Here is a 23,862-nt window from a genome sequence, read left to right on the forward strand (position 1 = left end):
GAGGTTCTTAGAGCGTTGTTATGGTAATAATTTTTTTTGTCTTGATTTCACTCAAGTTGTATAAAATAAGCGACCTTTATACTTATTGGGTGTGTTAAATTTTTGTTATGGCTCATGAAATATTTTTTTTTTTTTTTTTGAGGGAATAGATAATAGAAATTTTCACACTCGGGATTTTTTTTTTTTTTTTTTGATTAAAAGGGAAATAACATTAAAAGGAAAAGTACATACTTGAAAAATGGAAGTAGGAAGAACAAGTTTTCCCCCCCATACTTAAATTAAACATTGTCCCCAATGTTTTAAAGAAAAGAAATACAATATGGAAAGGAAAAAGAAACTACAACTAAGGTTGTCTGCCGCCTCTGGTTCTTGGACCTGGTGATCTCGGACGTAAGTCTAAGTTGTCGAACCTGCTGAACAACTCAGTAAACCGCTGGTCGGTTATGGCATTCCTAGCATCCTGTTGTTGTTGCATTTGATGCATTATCTGCATCATCTCGACATTTTGTGCCTGCATACCCTCAATAGCATCCATGATGTCGTCGTTGGTTGCAGGCCTTCTTCGTCGACGACGTTGGGAGGATGGGCCAGATGTATTGTCGGAAGGGTTGAGCGGGACTGACTGTTGTGTAGGCGGATGATCACCTTGCTCCATTGCTTCAAACTCGTCTGTGTGCGGGTTTGTTTGTGAAGGCTCGGTGGCTTCGGGAGCGTTTAGATCATAGAGGTGGCGGTCGGGGTTTGTGACATCAGTTAGGGCGATATTTGGTAGAGCAACGCTTGGGACTGCCTGGTTGTTCACCATAAGATAATATCCTCCGCCTACTCTGTTCTTAATCAAGCGGCTGGATCGACAGTAGCTGATATCCATAGATAGGGGGGGTAGAGATTCTAAAGTTTGGAGTTTATCCCCTAGGTTTAGGCCAAGTGCTATGGTGGTGATTAATCCACCAATTATAAAAGGTTGTCGGCCTCTAGCACATAAGGTGCGGATATGATGAAATAGAAAGGAGGCGGCGTTTACCTGAGTATCCGGTTCGAAGACGCATTGGAGGAAAAATAGTTCCTTTGAGTTTACCTTGCTGTTGTTTGGCCTTCCAAAAACTGTGTTTTGCAGGATGCGGATAAAGTACCGGACGGTGGGGTTATGTATATGGGAGAGAAGGAGCTCTTCCCAGTTGTAGGTATCTATACCGGAAATTTTCTTAAAAAGGCCGAAAACGCCAACTGTGTTCCAGTTTGAGTTTGGAGGGATTCTGGGGTGTAGCAGACCTTCTATGGGAAAATGTAGCATGGTACTCAATTGGTTTTGGGTTAAGGAGTACTCGGTGTTGAACATACGGAAGGTTGCGGTACCGGTTAAAAATTCGTCTTCACCGGCGGGAGTGGTGTAGTCGTATGAACTTAAGAATTCTAAGGTTAGGGATGGGTAGGTGGGTTGATTATGAGTGCAAAGGAAGGTTAGGTTGGCTTGACGGAGCATCCATTCGATACCTTGGAGTAATCCTAATTGTTGTAAACAAGTTAAATCGGGGTACCTGGTGGAAACGACGCCTCGCTGTTGGAAACGCTCGAATTGCTCCCTTTGATAATTTTCATCTTCGGATCGGAAGATGATATTTCCAAAATTCTGATTTCCCGCCATTGTGATGAATGAAGCTTGAAGGGGTGATTTGGAAAGAAAAGAAATGTATTTGATAGGAGAGAATGGTTTGTGGTGAATGAAGGGAGGTTTGGTGGGTATTTATAGGAGAAGAATTTGGAAGTTGGAAAGGAGAAGTGGTTGAAAAGTAATTAAGTGTGGTTGAATGGAAATTAATGGGGAAAGTAAAAAGTTAAAAGGTGTAACGTTCGTCTCCAACGGCTCCTTAACGTTCACTAGTCTGAAGGGTGTTACGCTCGTCACAGGAGTGTGACGTTCGTAACAGGCACTTGGTGTGCCGGCCGTTATGGATTTGTGTGACGCTCGTCACACATTCCATTTTGGCAAGGCTTCAGTAGCGTGGATTTTATTTTTGTTATTTATTTTGTTTTGTTTTGCTTATGATTGGTTTATTCTGCAATTTAATTTATTGTGCACGCTTAATCTGCTTTGTATAATAATAATTCATAGGTAGCAACAGTAGAGCATAATAGCTATTGCATAATAAAATTAAATAAACAACTTCAATAAAATGATCATAATGTATTACAGGAAAGGAAAACAATGAAATGAAAGAGAAATAAATGTGAACATGAATTCAAATAACATTAATGAATAATCTAACTTAAGACTAAATAACTTAGAAAAATAACTAAATTCTATCCCTCTGTACGATCTCTGGCCGGAGGAGCAAAAGAGTTAACATGATGTAGCAACTCGTGGAACTGATTCGTCATACTGCTCATGTATCCTAGAACTTCGTGTCTCATGTTAGTAAATTCTCCTCTGAGGGTGTCTTGTTCTGACATCAAAGCTTCAATGGCGGTGTTATAATCAGTTCCGGGCATATGGTGCCGGAGGTCGGATATGGCTGATTCTTCGGTCTGAACAGGCTGAGGAGGAGGGTCAATATCATAATAACCGGATGGTGTCGCAGGGTCAGATTCAGCACGAGGGATCTGGTCATCATAAGTCTCATAGTCATCACAAATCTCATAGTCCTGGATGGATTCAGTGGATCCAGCAGGAGTGGGAGTTTCGTTCAGGTTATAGAGCCAGTTACTGCGGTTATGAATGCTAGTCCTAGGATCGGGCATGGTGAATAGGCAGAGAACCTGGTTATCAATAATAATCTCAAACTCGTCAGACCCTAGGTTTGCTATAAACATAGTGTTGAAGAGGAAGGGTATACTCATAGTAGTAATGCCACAAAAAGGGCTAAGGTCAAGCATAGGCTGACGTAATCCAATAGCATTACCTATCATAGTTATCAAACCGCCTATTCTAATGGGTGCTCGCTCATCCTGGATAAGGTGGTCCAAATTAGCTAACATAAAAGTGGCACCGTTCACTGGACGGTTCTGGGAAGCACAAAATATGATGAAGAGTTCATCACGTGAAACTGAAGTACTATTTGGCTTCTTCCCAAATAAAGTGTGGGTCAGGATCTTATGGAAATAGCGAAAGGCCGGGTTGTGTATGTTTCCAGAGAGAAACTCATGTTCTTCGGGCTCCTCATTTCCAGACAGCTTACCCCAAAAGTGTTCAAGTTCTCTATGTTCAAAAAGTTCTTCCTGGCTTACTGTGAATGTGTCAAAGGAGGTAGGAAAACCCAAAAGATTGGTAAAGTCTCTAATATTAAATTGGTACTCCATATTGAACATTCTGAACTGGATAAAACCTCTGCTAATTCCTTTTCCATGGCTGGGTAGATAGATTAATGAGCTAAGGAATTCTAGTGTGAGTCTCCGGTAGGTGGTGAAATGTCTCAGGATAGGGGATGTCTCCCATCCTATCTGGTTCAGCAAATACAGGACACTCTGTCTAAGTCCAAGGGCAGTCATAGCCCAATCATCAGCATATAAACTAGGTAGCATCTCTCTGGTGGCTAGTTCTTCAAACTTTTGTTTCTGAGCCATTCCTCTGAATTTGATACTCATACGATCAAAATGTCCCATCTGGTTAGTGTTAGCTAGAGAAAAGAAAACATGAGTTTTAGTCAGGATTTGGCCAAATGCCGAAAGAAGAAAAAATTATTATTATATATATATATTATTTTTCTCTTCTTTTTTTTTTTGAATTAAAAATAAATCAGGAATTAATACTAAACAGAAATTAAAAGAATAATTTAGGAAAAAGAAAAAAAAAATAGGAAAATGATAATAATAGAATAAGAAAATAATTGTGGGTTGTCTCCCACTAAGCGCTTTGTTTAAATGTCGCAAGCTCGACAAAGAAACTGTTAAGTATAATCTGTAGGTCCTGGGGGCATTTCGTCTAAATGTAGGATTTGCGAATCTCCATTGGTTTCCGCATAATGATAGTGTTTTAGACGTTGCCCGTTTACGGTAAACGGTTCTGTGGATTTGCCTTTGATTTCTATTGCTCCACTGGGGAAGATGTTAGTGATATGAAAAGGTCCTGACCATCTGGATCGTAGTTTTCCCGGGAATAACTTTAGTCTAGAGTTAAATAAAAGGACTGCGTCGCCTTGCTTGAAGATTTTCCTTGATATACGCTTGTCATGCCATTGTTTTGTTCTTTCTTTATAGATTCTGGCATTTTCATAGGCGTCTCTTCTGAGTTCTTCTAATTCATTTATGTCAAGGATTCTCTTTTCACTGGCGGCTTTATAGTTTAGATTCAGATTTCTAATAGCCCAATAGGCTTTATGTTCTAATTCTACCGGGAGGTGACAGGATTTTCCATAAATGAGCTTAAATGGGGTCGTCCCTATGGGGGTTTTATAAGCAGTTCGGTATGCCCACAAAGCTTCTGGTAATTTCAATGACCAATCTTTCCTTGAAGTGGCGACCGTTTTTTCTAGTATTTGCTTGATTTCTCTGTTAGATACTTCCACTTGTCCACTGGTCTGAGGGTGGTAAGGTGTCGCTATCCTATGTCTCACTCCATATTTAAATAATAATTTTTCGAGTACCTTGGATATAAAGTGCGATCCACCATCACTGATTACTATTCTTGGGATGCCAAATCTCGGAAATATTATATTCTTAAAGAGTCTAGTTACTACTCGGGTGTCGTTTGTTGGGGATGCTACAGCTTCGATCCATTTTGATACGTAGTCAACTGCCACGAGTATGTATTTGTTACCGAAAGAGGATGGAAAAGGTCCCATGAAGTCTATTCCCCACACGTCGAAGATCTCTACTTCCAAAATACCTTTTTGTGGCATCTCGTCACGTCTAGATATGTTTCCCGTGCGTTGACATCTGTCACATTCCTTAATAGCCGCATGTACGTCCTTCCATATAGTTGGCCAATAAAAGCCGGCTTGTAGGATTTTAGAGCAGGTCTTGGATGTACTTGTGTGTCCACCATAAGGAGCGGAGTGGCAGTGTTGGATTATATTTTCTACCTCTTCTTCGGGTATACATCGACGGAAAATACCATCGGGGCCTCTTTTGAAAAGTAAGGGATCATCCCAGTAATAGTGTTTTATGTCGTAGAAGAATCGTTTCTTCTGTTGGTAAGATAAAGTAGGTGGAACTATTCCGGCAGCTAAATAATTGACGAGATCAGCGTACCATGGTGTGGCAGATATAGCTAAAGTGGTTTCTACTTGCATGTCGGAGTTGTTCTCTTCCAAAGTAGCTATAAGTTTGTCATACGAGAAATCATCATTAATTGATGTTCTTTCCGGTTCAAGGTTCTCAAGTCTAGAGAGATGGTCTGCTACTACGTTTTCAGTTCCTTTCTTGTCCTTGATTTCTAAGTCGAATTCTTGTAGCAACAAGATCCATCTTAGGAGTCTAGGTTTAGCATCCTTTTTTGTTAAAAGGTACTTGATAGCAGCGTGATCAGTGTAAACTATTATTTTAGCTCCAACCAAGTAAGAACGAAATTTATCTAGCGCAAATACCACTGCTAGGAGTTCTTTCTCGGTAGTGGCGTAATTCATTTGCGCTTCATCCAGGGTTCTGCTTGCGTAATATATAACGTGAAGCTTTTTATCCTGGCGTTGTCCTAACACAGCACCTACAGCATAATCGCTAGCATCGCACATTATTTCGAATGGTTCATTCCAGTCTGGTGTCTGCATTATGGGTGCGGAGATCAATGCTTGCTTAAGCGTTTGAAATGCTTTTAAACAGTTATCGTCGAATATGAATTCGGCATCTTTCATCAACAGTCCGGTTAAAGGTTTAGTTATCTTAGAGAAGTCTTTGATGAATCGTCGGTAAAAACCGGCGTGTCCTAAAAAGCTTCGTACTTCTCTCACGGTTCTTGGGGGTTGAAGATTTTCGATTACCTCTATTTTGGCTTTGTCTACTTCAATTCCTCTGTTCGAGATGATGTGTCCTAAAACAATTCCTTCTTGTACCATAAAGTGGCACTTTTCCCAATTAAGTACTAAGTTTACTTTTACACATCGCTCAAGAACTATTTCCAGGTTTTCAAGGCATTCTTCGAAACTTTGTCCGTATACAGAAAAGTCATCCATAAATACTTCCATGATGTTTTCGAGAAAGTCGGCGAAAATTGCCATCATGCATCTTTGAAAGGTTGCAGGGGCATTACACAGACCAAACGGCATTCGTCTATAAGCGAAGGTACCAAAAGGGCACGTGAACGTTGTCTTTTCTTGGTCATCAGGGTGAATTGGTATTTGAAAGAAGCCTGAATAACCGTCTAGATAACAGAAATGTGAATGTTTTGCTAATCGTTCTAACATTTGGTCAATGAATGGTAAAGGGAAATGATCTTTTCGGGTTGCTTTGTTTAGTTTCCTATAATCAATGCACATTCTCCATCCTGATTCGATTCGTTTAGTTATAGTTTCCCCTTTTTCGTTTTCAATAACGGTTATGCCTCCTTTCTTAGGTACAACGTGCACAGGACTAACCCATTTGCTATCAGATATAGGATATATAATACCTGCTTCCAATAACTTGGTTATTTCCTTTTTTACTACCTCACTTAGGATCGGATTTAGTCTTCTCTGGTGTTCCCTAGAGGTTTTACAGTCTTCTTCTAACATGATGCGGTGCATACAAATAGAAGGACTTATTCCTTTAAGATCGGTGATGTGGTACCCTAGTGCGGTTGGATACTTCCTTAAGATATGTAAGAGTTTTTCTGTTTCGAGTCTCCCTAGATCTGCATTAACTATCACAGGTCGTTCGAGTTCTAAGTCTAGGAATTCATATCTCAGATTTTTGGGAAGTGTTTTCAGGTCAGGGGTTGGTTTGTTAAGACATTGCGTAGGATCCGGTGTTATTGCTAAACATTGGTATGATTTGTCTTCTACAAGGCAGTCAGGTGATTTGTCTTCTTCTGACTCTGCTTCTTTTATGCATTCATCGATGATATCCATGAAGTAACATGTATCTTCTATTGCAGGTGCTTTCAAGAATTTGGAAAGAATGAACTCAATTTTCTCTTCACCTACTTCGAAGGTGAGTCGTCCTCGTTTTACGTCTATGATTGCACCGGCAGTTGCTAAGAATGGTCTTCCCAGTATAATGGGCGTAATATCATCTTCTCTAATGTCCATAATTGTAAAATCAGTGGGAATGTAGAATTGACCTATGCGTACGGGAACGTTTTCAAGGATTCCTACAGGATATTTGATGGAACGATCTGCTAGTTGCACAGACATTCTGGTTGGTCTTAATTCTCCCATTTCCAGTTTCTTACATATGGATAAAGGCATAACGCTAATTCTGGCTCCTAAATCGCATAAGGCTTTGTCGATGACAAATTTTCCTATGTGACAGGGTATAGAGAAACTACCTGGATCCTTGAGTTTAGGGGGCATGTTTTGGATTATAGCGCTACATTCGGCAGGGAGTGTAACGGTTTCGCTATCCTCAAGTTTCCTCTTATTAGAAAGGATTTCTTTTAAGAATTTAGCATATGAGGGCATCTGCGTAATAGCTTCGGTGAACGGAATTGTAACGTTTAATTGTTTAAGGAGATCAACAAATTTTCTAAATTGGCCCGCATCTTTGGTTTTAACAAGCCTTTGAGGGTAAGGTATAGGTGGTTTGTAAGGTGGTGGAGGTACATAAGGTTCCTTCTTTTCTAGGGTTTCCTTATTACTCTCTTCCTTTTCCTTAAGTTCACTTTCCTCAGTTGATTTCTTAGGGTTTTGGTTTTCTATCCTTGGATCAGACGGTCCTTCCACTTCCGTTCCACTTCTTAATATAATTGCATGAGCTTGGCTTCTCGGATTAGGTTGGGGCTGTCCAAGGAATGTACCAGTTGGGGCAGCAGTAGGTGCTTGTTGTTGGGATACTTGTGATATTTGTGTTTCCAGCATTTTGTTATGGGTAGCCAAGGCATCTACTTTGCTTGCTAGTTGTTTAAGTTGTTCGCCAGTGTGTACATTCTGGTTTAAGAAATCTTTATTGGTTTGTTGTTGGGAAGCTATAAAGTTTTCCATCATGATTTCCAAGTTGGATTTCCTAGGGGCGTTATTGTTAGGCATGGATGGGTTCGGTTTCTGATATCCCGGAGGTATAGCTGGGGCTTGATTTGGAGACTGTCCAGGTGCGTACAAAGCGTTATTACTCTTATATGAAAAGTTTGGATGGTTCTTCCAATTTGAGTTATAGGTATTCGAGTAGGGGCTTCCTTGAGCATAGTTTACTTGCTCTGCTTGGATTCCCGTCAAGAGTTGACAGTCCGTAGGAGTGTGGCCTTGGATTCCACAGACCTCGCAATTCTGAGTTATAGCAACCACGGCGGCTGGAGGTGATACGTTTAAACTTTCAATTTTCTGGACCAAAGCATCCACTTTTGCGTTAACGTGATCAAGGTTACTTATCTCGTACATGCCAGTTTTCGTTTGAGGTTTTTCCACCGTTGTTCGTTCGGTTCCCCACTGATAGTGGTTTTGGGCCATGCTCTCGATAAGCTGGTAAGCATCAGCATAAGGTTTGTTCATCAATGCACCACCTGCAGCGGCGTCTATTGTTAACCTTGTGTTGTATAAGAGACCATTATAAAATGTGTGAATTACTAACCAGTCTTCCAAACCATGGTGTGGGCAAAGTCTCATCATGTCTTTGTATCTTTCCCATACTTCGAAAAGAGACTCGTTGTCTTTCTATTTAAATCCGTTTATCTGGGCTCTTAACATAGCTGTTTTGCTTGGCGGAAAGTATCGGGCAAGAAAAACTTTCTTCAACTCGTTCCATGTGGTGACTGAGTTGGAAGGGAGAGATTGAAGCCATCTTCTAGCGCTATCTCTTAATGAGAAAGGAAAAAGACGAAGTCGAATTGCCTCTGAAGTGACACCATTAGCTTTAACAGTATCAGCGTATTGAACAAATACGGATAAATGAAGGTTTGGATCCTCGGTAGGATTTCCAGAGAATTGGTTCTGTTGCACCGCCTGCAACAGCGAAGGTTTAAGTTCGAAGTTGTTTGCTTCGATTGCGGGCGGAGCAATACTTGAATGCGGCTCATCTTGCGATGGAGCGGCGTAATCTCTAAGAGCACGAGCTGGTTCTGCCATCTCGGTTATCGAAGGAAAAAGGTTTTTGAAATCAGGAAGTTCTATAGGAGGGAGATTGTTTGCAGCACGATATTCCCGAATTCGTCGTAAGACTCAGAGATATAGTTCGATATCGTTGATTCGTAAATAGAGCGGTTCGCCTTGTGAGCGAGTGCGTGGCATACAAATCAACGAAAGAAAGAATAGAAGAAAAAGAAACCTTAGTCTCTACAGCGTAACGGAAGAGTTACGATATCGATTAAATAAAAGTCCCCGGCAACGGCGCCAAAAACTTGATCGCTCGACTTCGTGAGTCGAATTTGGGGTACAAACTGCAAGTGCACAGTTCTATCGCGTAGTTTTAAAAGATATCGATCCCACAGGGACTTATGAATCGATATACCGTTATCTAAGGTTACTACGTAAAGCTAAGGTGAATAGTGGTTGATTGTTTGGGGGGCGAAGCTAAAAACTAAACTAAGATCTAGATTAAATATTAATAAAGCGGATATCGGTATGCAGTTCGTCGTAATTAGGGACTCAATTCTTTGTCGGTTTCTTGGTTTTAAAATAAATCGTTTCAGTTAACTTTATTGATTAAAGGTTTTATCTCAAACTCTCGCTCTGTTGAATAAACCATGATTTTATGTTAATGTAGCTGTCACTTATAATTAAGTCAAAAACCACTTTTTGAAAGTAATAAAGTTGCAGAAACTCTTTTTAAGAAAACACTGACCGTTTTAAACACCCTTATCTCAAACTCTCGCTCTGTTGACTTAGGTTATACAATTAAACCCGAATGCTTAACTCTCGTCCTCACATTCAATCTTTAAAAATACTTTTTGGAAAAGGTCAGAATTTAATTAACTCTAAAACTTGCTCTCGCCCTGATCTAGAATTAATGCCTAATTTACACTGTCCAGTTAAAACCTCAAACTCTCGCTCTATTGATTTTAACTTCTTTATGTCTTTTACTTTGGTAAAAAATATTGTTATTAAACCTGTAAATTGAGACCGTAAAAAGATTGATTTTAATTTTAAGTTTAATTAGACCGACTTAGTCTTGATCCCTTATTTCGCTTACTTTACATACCGATATCTAGGCGAATTAGCCAGACATGCTAAACAAACAGAAATACATATCATGCATAAACAGACTCATCACAGGCAGATAATATAAATAAATAATAAAACAAAGCATTAAATAATGATTAAAGAACCTGAATGCGTTAAACAATAGTCTTGAACACTCCACCACAAGCCGGTAGGATTTGTTCTTGGATTCTTCAATTAAACAATAAATTAAACCAAGGAAATAAAACTAGAATCTAACGTAAGGTTAGATCCGATAAAAAGTTACACAGTAGTTTCCGGTGTAGAAACTATTATGCGAAAAATATCTAAATGCTAAAAAGGGAAAGGTAAATTGCAAGGGAAAAAGAATGTAGAACTTGCAAAAGAAATAAACAAATAAACAATGTTAAGTTGCTGGAAAAGACAATTGCAGAAGCGTAAAAAGAAAGAAAATTGGAAAAGCTTCGGCAGCGTGAGCGTGGAAAAAAAAACCGAGGAACCCTTTTAGGTTTTTGAAGTAGGTATTTATATTGGTGTTGGTAACTGCTTTTCGTTTCCCCAGGGTCTTCAACGTGGCTAAATGCATGGCGTGGATATAGGACACAAACTCCTCAACGTCTCTTCAAGTCTTCTGAGGGCGTCACTTGCGCCAAAAAGATAGTGGAATGGTGTGACGCTCGTTACACCATGTGTGGCGTCCGTCACAAGGCTGTTTTGTGTGACGCTCGTCACGCCCCCTGTGACGTCCGTCACAGGCACATCATTGGTTTCTTGTGCGCTTTGGGCTGGGCTTTGGCCTTTGGTTCTTTTTCTCTCCTTTTTGCACCTCCTTTTCTTCCATTTTTACTTGTGCTTCAAAATAGGCTACCTGAGACAAATAGGAAGAAAATACCACGTAATATCTTATAAAATGCAGTAAACCGAAATAAATAGTCATAGAATTTAATGGAATTAAGTCCTAAAATATGGTATAATTTCGTGTTATCAAAACTCCAATGTAGAAGTGTCTAACAAAGAGACTCTCACGGGGAAAAGCAATAAGGCAATGAGATGTTACCGGTATAAAGGCAACAAACTCAGGAAGAATTAATATCTAAGACCGGTATAAGGGTGAAAGATATCAATCAACCAAACATCTGAGAAAGACCTGAAAAAGGTACATCAACTCAGAAAAATCTGACTCCACAAGGGACCAAGGTCATAATAGGGAGCAGACAGGAGGGAACACCAGGGATACCGAGGTATATAATAGGTGACTGACCAAAAACGTGAATTGGTTTTTACTGCCAAAACACTCATCATCCGAAAGGAGGGCTTGAAAAAGCAAATCGACTTATAGGATGGACATTCGAATCCACAACGGGAAAACGAATCTTACTCAACTGGGGACACAAACCCAAAGAGTGCATGAGATATAATATCCATTACCGTCAGAACATGGATAGAATACTCGCATGAGATATATTATCTATTACCGTCAGAACGTAGATAATATACTCGCATGGTAAGAAACACCAGGGATACCGGTTACTGGGTATATAATAGGTGATCTACCGAAAACGTGGATTGGTTTTTACTGCCAAAACACTCATCATCCAAAACACAAACTGGTTAAAGGATGGAATATTCGATTCTACAAAGAATACGAATCTTGCTCTACTGGGGAAAATCAACAAAGGACTCCAACCAAAGAGTGCAAGAGATATATTATTCATTACCGTCAGAACGTGAATAATATACTCGAAAAGGAAGAGGCACCAGAGATACCGGTAAGGGCATATAATAGGTGACCAACCACAAAGAGAGACAATCGATACCAAGCATACGGGTAAACGAAAGACAACTCAAAGGATAAATTGCAAGCATCCGGCAATTATCCGAAACAACAAATATTCGATTCCGCAAAAGGGAAATAACGAATCTTACTCGACCGGGGAAACACAAAAGGCTTCGACTGAAGAGTGCATGAGATATATTATCCATTACCGTCAGAACGTGAATAACACACTTGCATGGAAGATTATCCACAACCGGTATAAGGGTCAACAAAGTATAAATCGACCGAAAAGAAAGGCATCGGGATACCAAACTAGGTATATAATGATGACCAATCAAAAGGAGCAACAAATCATTACCAAGCAAACGGGTAAATGAAAAGCGACTCAACTGGGGATGAATTGCAAGCATCCGGCAATTACCCACAAGGACTAGCTGGGGATACATTGATAAACAATCAATGATCAGGGGAACAAATCACTAGCAAACGGTGAAAGGACCCACTGGCGACTTCAAAAGGAACAACGTTGCAAGCATACGGCAATGATCCAGAAGACAACTTGCTGGGGATACAATTGCTAGCAACCGGCAATTATCCACAAGCAAAAGGAGGAATATCAACACCGAATATTGAATGAAGATAACCACAAAGAGTAACCATCATCGGTTAGGATGAACAACAAGGTTAACTCTGCAAAGGGAGAAATTAGGGTTTACAACTACCGAATACGGGGTAGAATACCAAAACTCTGGCTGAGGATAATATTGCTAGCAACCGGCAATTATCCACCTGTACCACGAGGTACAAACTCCGCTGGGAATAAAACCACAACGACACCAAATTCCGCCATCAACCAGAACGAACCACAAAGGTTACCTCCGCTAGGGGAAAAGAGATAGGACTTACGACTACCGAATACGGGGTAGTAGCCATCAAACTCTGATGGGGGATAAACACGAATTAGGGTTTACATCTACCGAATACGGGGCAGAAAACCAACAACTCCACGTGGGAAATGAAAGAATCATAAATCCGCACGGGAACAAAATAGGGTTTATAACAAACCACAAACTCTGCTGGAGAGTACGAAAATCAGGATTTACGACTACCGAAAATCAGGTAGAAAACCGAATCAACTCTTGTTGAGGAATAAAAGGTATATAACCACAAATTCCATCAAGAAGAGGGAACATAGGACTTACAACTACCGGTATAAGGGTAGAGGCCCAAAAAGATTCCGCTGGGGATAAAAGAATTACTGCCGGTTACTGGGCAAATCATTCATTTATTCCACAGGGAAGCACGAGAAATAGTTAACAAATGCCAATTCGGGACCAAACCGAAAGGACAGACTGAATCAAGACTCATCCTATGAGGATATAACTCAATAGGAAGATTCATCCCAATATATGTGTTGGGAGGAAACGGAAGAAACCGTCATCCACGAGGATAATCTCAGTGGGGAACTGCAGAAGGAAATGAAGGTGAGAAAAACAAGAAAGGGGGGGTTTGAATTGTTTGAAAAATAAGCGCTTTTCAAAATAAAAATCACACAATGATTTTATACTGGTTCGCTTATAACACAAAGCTACTCCAGTCCACCCGGCCAAGGTGATTTCGCCTTCAACAAGGACTTAATCCACTAATCTTGAAAGATTACAAACAACACCTAAGAGAGAAGAAAATCTCTTAGTCTTCTCAAGTCTACTGACTACAAAGAGTCACTTGAGGAAATCAAATAAAAAATTAGATACAAGATATGTAATCTAGAGTGCTTCTAAGAAAGCAAGTATTACAAACTTAAGAACAGATTTTTCACTTAATAAGCAAAAGCTTAGTGAAATTCTTTGAGAGCAAAGATGATTTTCTTGAGCGTGAAATAATTCAGTATAGTTTTGGCTAGTTGATTTCTTGTTACTGAATGTTGATTGCATCTCTATTTATATATGAGTTGGAGTAGAGTTGAATCTGGTGGATATTAAACTGAGTTTACTCCATCACTTAAATAGCTTCTGCAGTTTAACTTTTCATCTTTGAAGTGACTACTTACCACAAGTAGTATCTTTTCTCTTGGAAGCGGAGATTAACGTCTCTTTCTTAATCAGGAAATCCAATTTGAAAATCTTTACTTGTCTTCAACGTTACTCTTTCATGATTAGCAAATCCATAATCAGAGTATTTGTGTTTCTGGAGAATCTTGGAATCTTGCTTCTGATGTTGATCTCTTGAGAGTTCAGATGGCGCTGATAACGTTTCTCCAGAATCAGAGCTTCTAGACTTTACTTCATGTTCAGATGCTTCTGATACTTTGCAGTTTTGTCCAGAGTCAGAGCTTCTTGAAACGAGATTCCACTTTAGATGCTTCTGATACTTGATAATTTGTATCTGATCTTGTTGTGCATCTGATGACATCATCAGATTTATTTCTTCTATCTTTAGAACCCTGCACACTTAGAAACTTTTCGTTAGGGTGCCATTTTTGGTTTCATCCTTTGTTATCATCAAAATCAAGGAATCTGTTGTAGAACAATTTTTGTTCTTACAATCTCCCCCTTTTTGATGATGACAAAACAACTTAAAATAGCAGATGAAACATGAATAAAATAAGATCAGATAGACAGAAGCTCCCCCTGAGTTAGTGCTAGGGAGTTCAGAAGTTCTTACCAGAGCTTTCCAAGTAATAAGATTTCTGAAAACTTTCTGCAATTTCTTAAATTTAATGTTAGACCTATTTAATCAGAGCTGTTTTTATCAGAGCTATTTCTACAATTGTTGCAGAGTGCTTAAGGTTTTTAGACAATTTTCATCAGAGCTATTTAATGATTTCTCCCCCTTTTTGTCAGAATCAAAAAGACATAGTAAAAAAAAATAACTTAAAGAGAAAAACACTTCATTAAAAGAGAAACATCAGATTCATTAAAATCAAGAGCGAAACATTAGATCCAAAAAGAAGACAGAAGCAAAAACAACAAAAGGCAAACAAAACATAAAATCCTAAGTGCCTAAGGGTTCTGAGGCAATTTCTGCAAGATCATGGCAAGCATCTTCTGGATATTCTCATTGACCGTATCTTGCTTGTCCATTCTGTCTCGGAGGATATTCTGATCTTCCTTAAGATCCTTCAAAGTCTGAAGAATCATGGGAACAGCAGTTGAAGACTCCCCCTGAGTCAGAGCCTGCTGGGCTTCAGCTTCTGCAGCAGCTTGAGCTTCTGCATCTGCCAGAGCCTTAGCTTCAGCTTCTTGTTGCCTTAGGATTTCTGCTTCTTTTGCCAGTCTTTCTTCCTCTAGTCTTTTTGCTTCTTCTGCAGCTTCCTTAGCCAACCTTTCTTCCTCAAGCCTTCTGGCTTCAGCCTCTCTAGCTAATCTCTCCTGGAGTCTTTCCTCAGCATCTCTGATGTAGCCATTTCTGACTTGTTCAGAGACACTCTTCAGCCTAAAAGACTCAGATGTCATCCAGCCAATGACTCTGTTCCAGTGTGTCCTTACAGATGCAGGATCATCACTGATTTCAGAGTTTGTGACTAGAGAATCTATCTTTTGAGCTGAAGCCTCTGCAATCATAAAGATGGCTTCCTTAAGGGTAGGTTTAGAAAGCTCAGGTTCAGGTTCTGGTTCAGAGGTATGAGGTGGAGAGTTTTGAGGGCTGAGATTTAGAGTTTGAGGTTCAGATTCTGACTCAGGTTGGGGTTCAGAATCTGCTTCTGGTTGAAGACTGGGGGATGAAGCATAAAGTGGGTTTAAATCTAAAGGTTCGGATTCTGGTTCTGGGACAGCGGGAAGGATTGGTGGAATGATATTAGAGGTGAAAGGAGCAGATGGTTGAATTACAGAGGGTATGGTGGTTGTTTGTTGTAGTGGTGAAGTTATTTCAGGTTCTGTGGTTTGTGTTCGTTGTGAAGCAAGTCTATGGGCATAGAGTGTTGCTATGGTTGGGGAGTTTGGGTCAGAGTGTTCTTGGTCAGAGGACTCTTGGTCAGAAGAAGGGGAAAGGTAAGGAGGTGATTCATATTCAGAGGATGAAGAAGAAGAAGTGCTTTGGTGGGTTTGTATAGGTTGAGAGGGAGGAATGAAGGTTCTAGCTATGTTTAGAACTGGTGTAGGTTGGGAGGTTCTGGTGATTGAGGGTGGTATTTCAGAGGTGGTATATATTGGTTGTGAAGAGAGAGGGTTAGAGGAAGCCATTTTAAATTCAGAGGAGACAGGAGGAATAGACTTACCAGAAGAGACATTCAGAGGTGCTGAAGTTTTGCTTCCAGAAGTTTCTCCAAGTCTGGCTTTCTTTGCTCTCCTTGCCTCAGCAGCTATCTGTTTCTCAGAGACACCTCTCTTGTATCTGACTAGATCTTCTTCTGAATCTAGACAGTCATCGATGCTGAAATCAGAGACATCAACACCTTCCTCCAGCAGACGATGAAGGTAGAGGGCAACAGCGTCTCTGGGCTCATTCTTGAAGAATCTGGCCAGGCCATGAGGCATCTTCCTCTGATCTTTTAGAGATTCCCAGGATACATCCAGAGTGGGCTTGACTCTAATCTCTTTGATGATTCCCATACTCTTCAGGTTTTTGGCATTCAGAGGCTTTCCCACATCAATTGCCAGATCATCCATACATCTGGTCTTTTCCAGAGCGTCTACCAGTCCATGCTCAATGAAGATGTCAGAGAGCAATCTACCCAGAGGAATGTAGGATCTGGGCTTCATGTTATTCCTGGTTTCTCTGACTGAATCCCTCAGATATCTGAACAGGAGAGTAGGGAGGTTGATCTTGATACCCTTCTGAATGCAGTACAGAATGCATTTCTGGTCTGCATTGATATAATCTGAAGAGTTAGAGGCTGGACGGTGATGGATTGTTCCCAGAATTATCTTCATCCAAACTCGGAGGTTCTGGTGAAGCTCCTTGTTCTTAGAGGGGTTTCCTTCAACATTAGGTTTGAAGATAGTTGGGTTGATAACTTCAGTGATGCGCTTTGACCTTGGAGGAATGTTGTAAATCCTTTTTCCTCCACTTTCCTCCATATTCAGCAAGGAGGCTATTGACGCTTCAGTGATGACAATTTTTACCCCTAGAACAAAAGAGACAATGAATTGGTCATCTGCATCAGCATGTCTCCAGAATTCCTTGACCAGAAGAGGGTAGATTGGACCATAAAGCCTGTCGAAGTAGGTTTCCCATCCTTGTTGACGAAGTTCCCTAGTGAGATCAACGCCATTTCTTCTTAGGTTGTCAAAATCAACCAAGGATTCACACAAAACATCCAAACCTTCAAAGGGAGTTGAAAGGTTTATGTGGCTTTCTCGGTCAAGAATGTGGGGTTCTTGATAAATAGGGGTTATGGTGACGCCTGTAACAGTGGGTGTTTGAGTGTTTGAGGTTTGGGGATTAGAAGCGGATTCCATCTGTTGGGAGAAGTTAAAAACTTCTTGCTGTTGAGCATCCATGAAGAAGATTGAAGAAGAAGGTGAAGAACTTGCAGAGAACTTGCAGAGAAGGGTTTAGGGTTTTAGAGTGAGTGAGAGTGATAAGTGTGTGAAATGTGAGAAAAGTGTTTATATACCTAAGTAAAAACGCATGCAAAACGACACACATACCAGCGTTAGCACAAAAACCAAAATAGCACGTTTGGGGGAAAAATGATTACAGCTAATAAATGAATGTCTAATCCCACAGTTTGCACACTGCTCGAGGAAAACTCAAACGTCTGCCTTTTTGAATTTCTTGACAGTTGTCTAGAAGTTCTAAGGTTTGACGCTCAGAGCTCCACGTGTTTAATGTATCTGATCTTCAGGAATACCAAGAGATTGGTTTCTGAAGATTTCTAACTCAGATATCTTCTTAACTTGTAGAAGTATCAGAGTCAGAGGCAGAAGTGTATTTGTTTTTATCAGAATCTTATTTTATACTTTTCAGAGCCATACTTCATTCAGGACAATTTTTAATGTTCAGATTTTCTAAGATGAAAAGAAATCTATCTTCAGCTAGAGGCTTAGTAAAGATATCTGCCCATTGATGTTCTGTATCAATGAACTTCAGCGTTACTATCCCTTTCTGAACATAGTCTCTAATAAAATGATGTTTAATTTCTATGTGTTTGGCTCTGGAATGTAAAATAGGATTCTTACTCAAACAAATAGCAGCAGTATTATCACAAAAGATAGGAATGTTACTCTCAAATATCTGAAGATCTTCTAGCTGATGCTTCATCCAGAGCATCTGAGTTGTGCACAGTGATGCTGAGATATATTCTGCTTCTGCAGTTGATAGAGCGATAGTTGACTGTCTTTTGCTAGCCCAGGAGATTAGATTGTTTCCCAGAAGCTGGCAATTTCCAGAAGTACTTTTTCGTTCTATTCTATCTCCTGCATAATCTGCATCACAATAACCAGAAAGCCTATACTCTGATGTTTTCTCATACATCAGGCCCAGGTTAGGAGTTCCTTTCAGATACTTAAGAATTCTCTTAACAGCTGTTAAATGAGATTCTCTAGGATCTGATTGGAATCTGGCACAAAGACAGACACTAAAGAGAATATCAGGACGAGTAGCAGTCAGATAGAGAAGAGAGCCTATCATACCTCGATAGAGCTTCTGACAAACCTTGTTGCTTACCTCTTCCTTTTCCAGAATGCAAGTTGGATGCATGGGAGTCTTTGCAGAGTTGCATTCAGTCATGTCAAACTTCTTCAGAACGTCTTTAATGTACTTGCTTTGATGAACGTAAGTGACTTCTGGAGTTTGATTGATTTGAATTCCCAGAAAGAACTTTAGTTCTTGCATTAGACTCATTTCAAATTCTGCCTGCATTAACTTAGAAAATTCTTGGCAAACAGAGATATTAGCAGAACCAAAAATAATATCATCAACATAAATTTGGCATATCATGAGATCATTATTAAGGTTTTTACAGAAGAGTGTAGAATCAACTTTCCCTCTGATAAAATTTTGTTCCAGAAGAAAATTGCTTAAGCGTTCATACCAAGCTCTGGGAGCTTGTTTAAGTCCATATAAGGATTTCTTAAGTTTGAAAACATGTTCTGGAAAGTTTGAATTTTCAAAACCTGGAGGTTGATTGACATACACTTCTTCTGAAATATAACCATTAACAAATGCACTCTTGACATCCATTTGGTATAATTTGATAGAATGATTAATAGCAAAAGATACAAGAAGACGAATAGATTCTAACCTCGCGACTGGAGCAAAAGTTTCATTATAATCAATACCTTCTTGTTGACTATAACCTTGAGCTACCAGTCGAGCTTTGTTTCTGACAACTTCTCCTTTCTCGTTCAGCTTGTTTTTGAAAACCCATCTGGTTCCAATGACATGAGTGCCTCTGGGTTTAGGAACGAGATCCCAGACATCATTCTTGGAGAATTGATCTAACTCTTCTTGCATAGCTGCCACCCAATCGTTATCTTGAAGAGCTTCATCACAGGACATAGGCTCAATCAGAGACACTAGTCCCAGAGGAATATCTTCAGAAGTTCTGAAGGTAGATCTGGTTCTAACAGGTTCATCTTTGTTTCCCAAAATCAAATCTTCAGATACGTTAATACGACTTTTAACTTTCCTTGGAATTTCTGGAGATTTAATTTCTTCAGAGTCTGGAGTGACAGTTGCTTCTGGAGTTTTCTCAGATTCTACCAGAGTGATCTCTAAATCTGCAAACTTTTCAACTAGCTTTGACTTTTCAGGGTCAAGCTTATCATCAAATCTAACATGAATTGATTCCTCCACAATTTTGGTTTCTGTGTTGTATACTCTATAGCCTTTAGAGCGTTCTGAGTATCCTAACATAATACCTTTCTGTGCTTTGGAATCAAACTTGTTCAGATGTTCTTTAGTATTTAATATAAAACAAATGCATCCAAAAGGATGAAAATATGAAATGTTGGGTTTTCTTCCCTTACACAGTTCATAGGGAGTCTTTTCCAGAATAGGTCTAATAGAGATTCTATTCTGAATGTAACACGCTGTATTTACAGCTTCTGCCCAAAAGTGCTTTGCTACATTTGTTTCATTGATCATGGTTCTGGCCATTTCTTGGAGTGTCCTATTCTTCCTCTCTACAACTCCATTTTGTTGTGGAGTTCTAGGGCAGGAGAAATCATGGGATATTCCATTAGAATCAAATAATTCTTCAAAATCTTTATTTTCAAATTCTCCACCATGATCACTTCTGACTCTAACAATTTTAGAGTCAAATTCTTTTTGCACTTTAGAACAGAAACTGGTGAATACAGAGTGAGACTCACTCTTGTGCTTTAGGAATTTTACCCATGTCCAGCGGCTGTAATCATCAACGATTACTAGTCCATACTTCTTTCCATTGACTGATGCTGTTTTCACAGGACCGAATAAGTCAATGTGAAGAAGCTCCAGAGGCTTAGAGGTAGAAACAACATTTTTCTTTTTAAAAGATGTTTTTGAAAACTTTCCTTTTTGACAAGCTTCACACAGAGCATCTGAAGAAAACTTCAGTTTAGGTAAGCCTCTGACTAACTCAAGTTTAGTTAGCTGAGAGAGTTTTCTCATGCTAATGTGGCCTAAGCGTCTATGCCATACCCATTGCTCTTCGTGAACTGACATTAAACATTTAACATTTTGATCTTTTAAATCAGAAAGATTTATTTTATAAATGTTGTTTTTCCTCTTGCCTGTGAAAAGGACAGAGCCATCGTTCTGACTAATGGCTTTACACGTTTTTTGATTAAAGATTACATCATAACCGTTATCACTTAATTGACTTATGGATAACAAGTTATGCATTAATCCTTCTACATAAAGAACATCAGATATAGAGGGAAGAGTACCATTACCAATAGTTCCGGAGCCTCTGATCCTTCCTTTCTGATCTCCTCCGAAGCCTACAAATCCAGCGTCTTTAAGTTCCAGGCTTTGGAACATAGACTTTCTTCCCGTCATATGTCGCGAGCATCCAGAGTCCAGGTACCATGACTGGTGTCTGAACTTTGCTGCATAGGATATCTGCAACATAGATAATCTTATCTTTCGGTACCCAGAATCTCTTGGGTCCTTTTAGATTAGTTTTCCCAGAGTTTCTCACAACTTTGGGTCTTCTAGCATTTTTAAATTTGTGTTCTTGTGTGTGTGTGTAGTGATATGAAAAAGGCGATTTAATTTGGTTACTGGTAGAGGTTTTATGTTCCTCAGAATCATACCCAATTCCCCTTTTATTATTCTGACTTACTCCATAAATCATGGATGCCATAATACTCCTATCTATTCCATTCTTCAGAAATTTTTGAAAGGCTTCTTCATATTTATAAATAATTTCATTTGAAGTTTGTGGTGCTTGAGACAACGCTTCTTCTAATTCTAAGCTTTTGGTTTTAGCTCCATCTCTTTCTAACGTTAAAGATCTGATAGTATCTTCTTGTGCTAGAATTGTTGTCTCAAGTTTACTACATTCTTCAGATTTTGCTTTAAGAAGGCCTTTAATGCTTTTAACTTTTTGTTTTAATTTCTGAAGAGAGGTAAGAGTTTCTGATAAACATGATTCTAAGTCAGATCTAGAAAGTTCAGAAAATACCTCTTCAGATTCTTCATCTGAGCTGCTGGATGTGGTAGCCATAAGTGCTACGTTGGCTTGTTCATCAGAGTCAGATTCTGATGATCCTGATTCACTATCGTCCCAGGTGGCCATTAGTCCTTTCTTTGTTCTGAAGGTATTCTTCTTGAAGCTTTCTTTTCTAGGGTTGTCTTTCTTCAGCTTGGGGCATTCATTTCTGTAATGACCTGTTTCTTTACATTCAAAACAGGTAATATCTTTATTAGGTTTACCTTTTGAAGTTGACTCTGATCTATCCCCTCTGGGTCTTGATCTTCTGAAGTTGTTGTTGTTCCTTCTTTTCCAGAGTTGCTTAACTCTTCTGGTTAGTAAGGACAGTTCTTCTTCATCATCAGAGTCTTCAGGTTCAGAGTCGTCAGTATCTGCAGTTTCTGCCTGGAGAGCTTTGGTTCTGTCTGACTTCCGTCTTTCAGGTCTGGACTTCAGCGCCACTGACTTGTTTCTTTTCTGAGGCTCATCCTCCTCTAGTTCTATCTCATGACTTCTGAGAGAGCTAACAAGTTCTTCAAGGCTGATATTGTTCAGATCCTTTGATAACTTCAGAGCAGTAACCATTGGTCTCCATTTCTTTGGCAGACTTCTGACTATCTTCTTAACATGATCTGCAGTCGTGTATCCTTTGTCAAGCACTTTAAGACCTGCAATAAGAGTTTGGAATCTGGAAAACATAGCTTCTATAGCTTCGTCATCTTCCATCTTGAAGGCTTCATATTTCTGGATCAGCGCCAGAGCCTTCGTCTCCTTGACTTGGGAGTTTCCTTCATGGGTCATCTTCAGAGAGTCAAGTATATCTTTAGTCGTCTCTCTGTTGGTGATCTTTTCGTATTCGTTGTATGATATAGCATTTAGAAGTATTGTTCTGGCCTTGTGGTGATTCTTGAAATCACGTTTCTGATCTTCTGACATTTTGCTTCTGGGAACTTCAGCTCCATTTAAGACTGGAGGTTTGTATCCATCTGTTACAATGTCCCAGAGGTCAGCATCATAACCCAGAAAGAAACTTTCGATTCTGTCTTTCCAGTAATCAAACTTTTCTCCATCAAAAACAGGAGGTTTAGCATTGTAAGAATCTCTTTCATTTGAGTGAGCCATTTGTTTTTCTCGCACTGGATCTCTCTACACGGTTAAGTGTTTGATTTGAAAATCAATAACAGAGCCGGAGCTCTGATACCAATTGAAGGTGAGAAAAACAAGAAAGGGGGGGTTTGAATTGTTTGAAAAATAAGCGCTTTTCAAAATAAAAATCACACAATGATTTTATACTGGTTCGCTTATAACACAAAGCTACTCCAGTCCACCCGGCCAAGGTGATTTCGCCTTCAACAAGGACTTAATCCACTAATCTTGAAAGATTACAAACAACACCTAAGAGAGAAGAAAATCTCTTAGTCTTCTCAAGTCTACTGACTACAAAGAGTCACTTGAGGAAATCAAATAAAAAATTAGATACAAGATATGTAATCTAGAGTGCTTCTAAGAAAGCAAGTATTACAAACTTAAGAACAGATTTTTCACTTAATAAGCAAAAGCTTAGTGAAATTCTTTGAGAGCAAAGATGATTTTCTTGAGCGTGAAATAATTCAGTATAGTTTTGGCTAGTTGATTTCTTGTTACTGAATGTTGATTGCATCTCTATTTATATATGAGTTGGAGTAGAGTTGAATCTGGTGGATATTAAACTGAGTTTACTCCATCACTTAAATAGCTTCTGCAGTTTAACTTTTCATCTTTGAAGTGACTACTTACCACAAGTAGTATCTTTTCTCTTGGAAGCGGAGATTAACGTCTCTTTCTTAATCAGGAAATCCAATTTGAAAATCTTTACTTGTCTTCAACGTTACTCTTTCATGATTAGCAAATCCATAATCAGAGTATTTGTGTTTCTGGAGAATCTTGGAATCTTGCTTCTGATGTTGATCTCTTGAGAGTTCAGATGGCGCTGATAACGTTTCTCCAGAATCAGAGCTTCTAGACTTTACTTCATGTTCAGATGCTTCTGATACTTTGCAGTTTTGTCCAGAGTCAGAGCTTCTTGAAACGAGATTCCACTTTAGATGCTTCTGATACTTGATAATTTGTATCTGATCTTGTTGTGCATCTGATGACATCATCAGATTTATTTCTTCTATCTTTAGAACTCTGCACACTTAGAAACTTTTCGTTAGGGTGCCATTTTTGGTTTCATCCTTTGTTATCATCAAAATCAAGGAATCTGTTGTAGAACAATTTTTGTTCTTACAGGAAAGACAGACGCTTTCTGCTTATGGGGTTGACTCTATATGGAGAGATTTTAACACCCGACATCTGCT

The 23,862-nt window shown here is 39.4% G+C and overlaps 1 pseudogene; it reads left to right on the forward strand.

Annotated features, from left to right (window-relative positions):
- The first annotated feature begins 8,640 nt into the window (after positions 1-8,640).
- On the forward strand, positions 8,641-8,740 carry LOC127077548 (uncharacterized; annotated as a pseudogene).
- Positions 8,741-23,862: the final 15,122 nt, after the last annotated feature.

This window comes from Lathyrus oleraceus, chromosome 4 (assembly GCF_024323335.1).
Source record: "Lathyrus oleraceus cultivar Zhongwan6 chromosome 4, CAAS_Psat_ZW6_1.0, whole genome shotgun sequence".
NCBI lineage: Eukaryota > Viridiplantae > Streptophyta > Magnoliopsida > Fabales > Fabaceae > Lathyrus > Lathyrus oleraceus.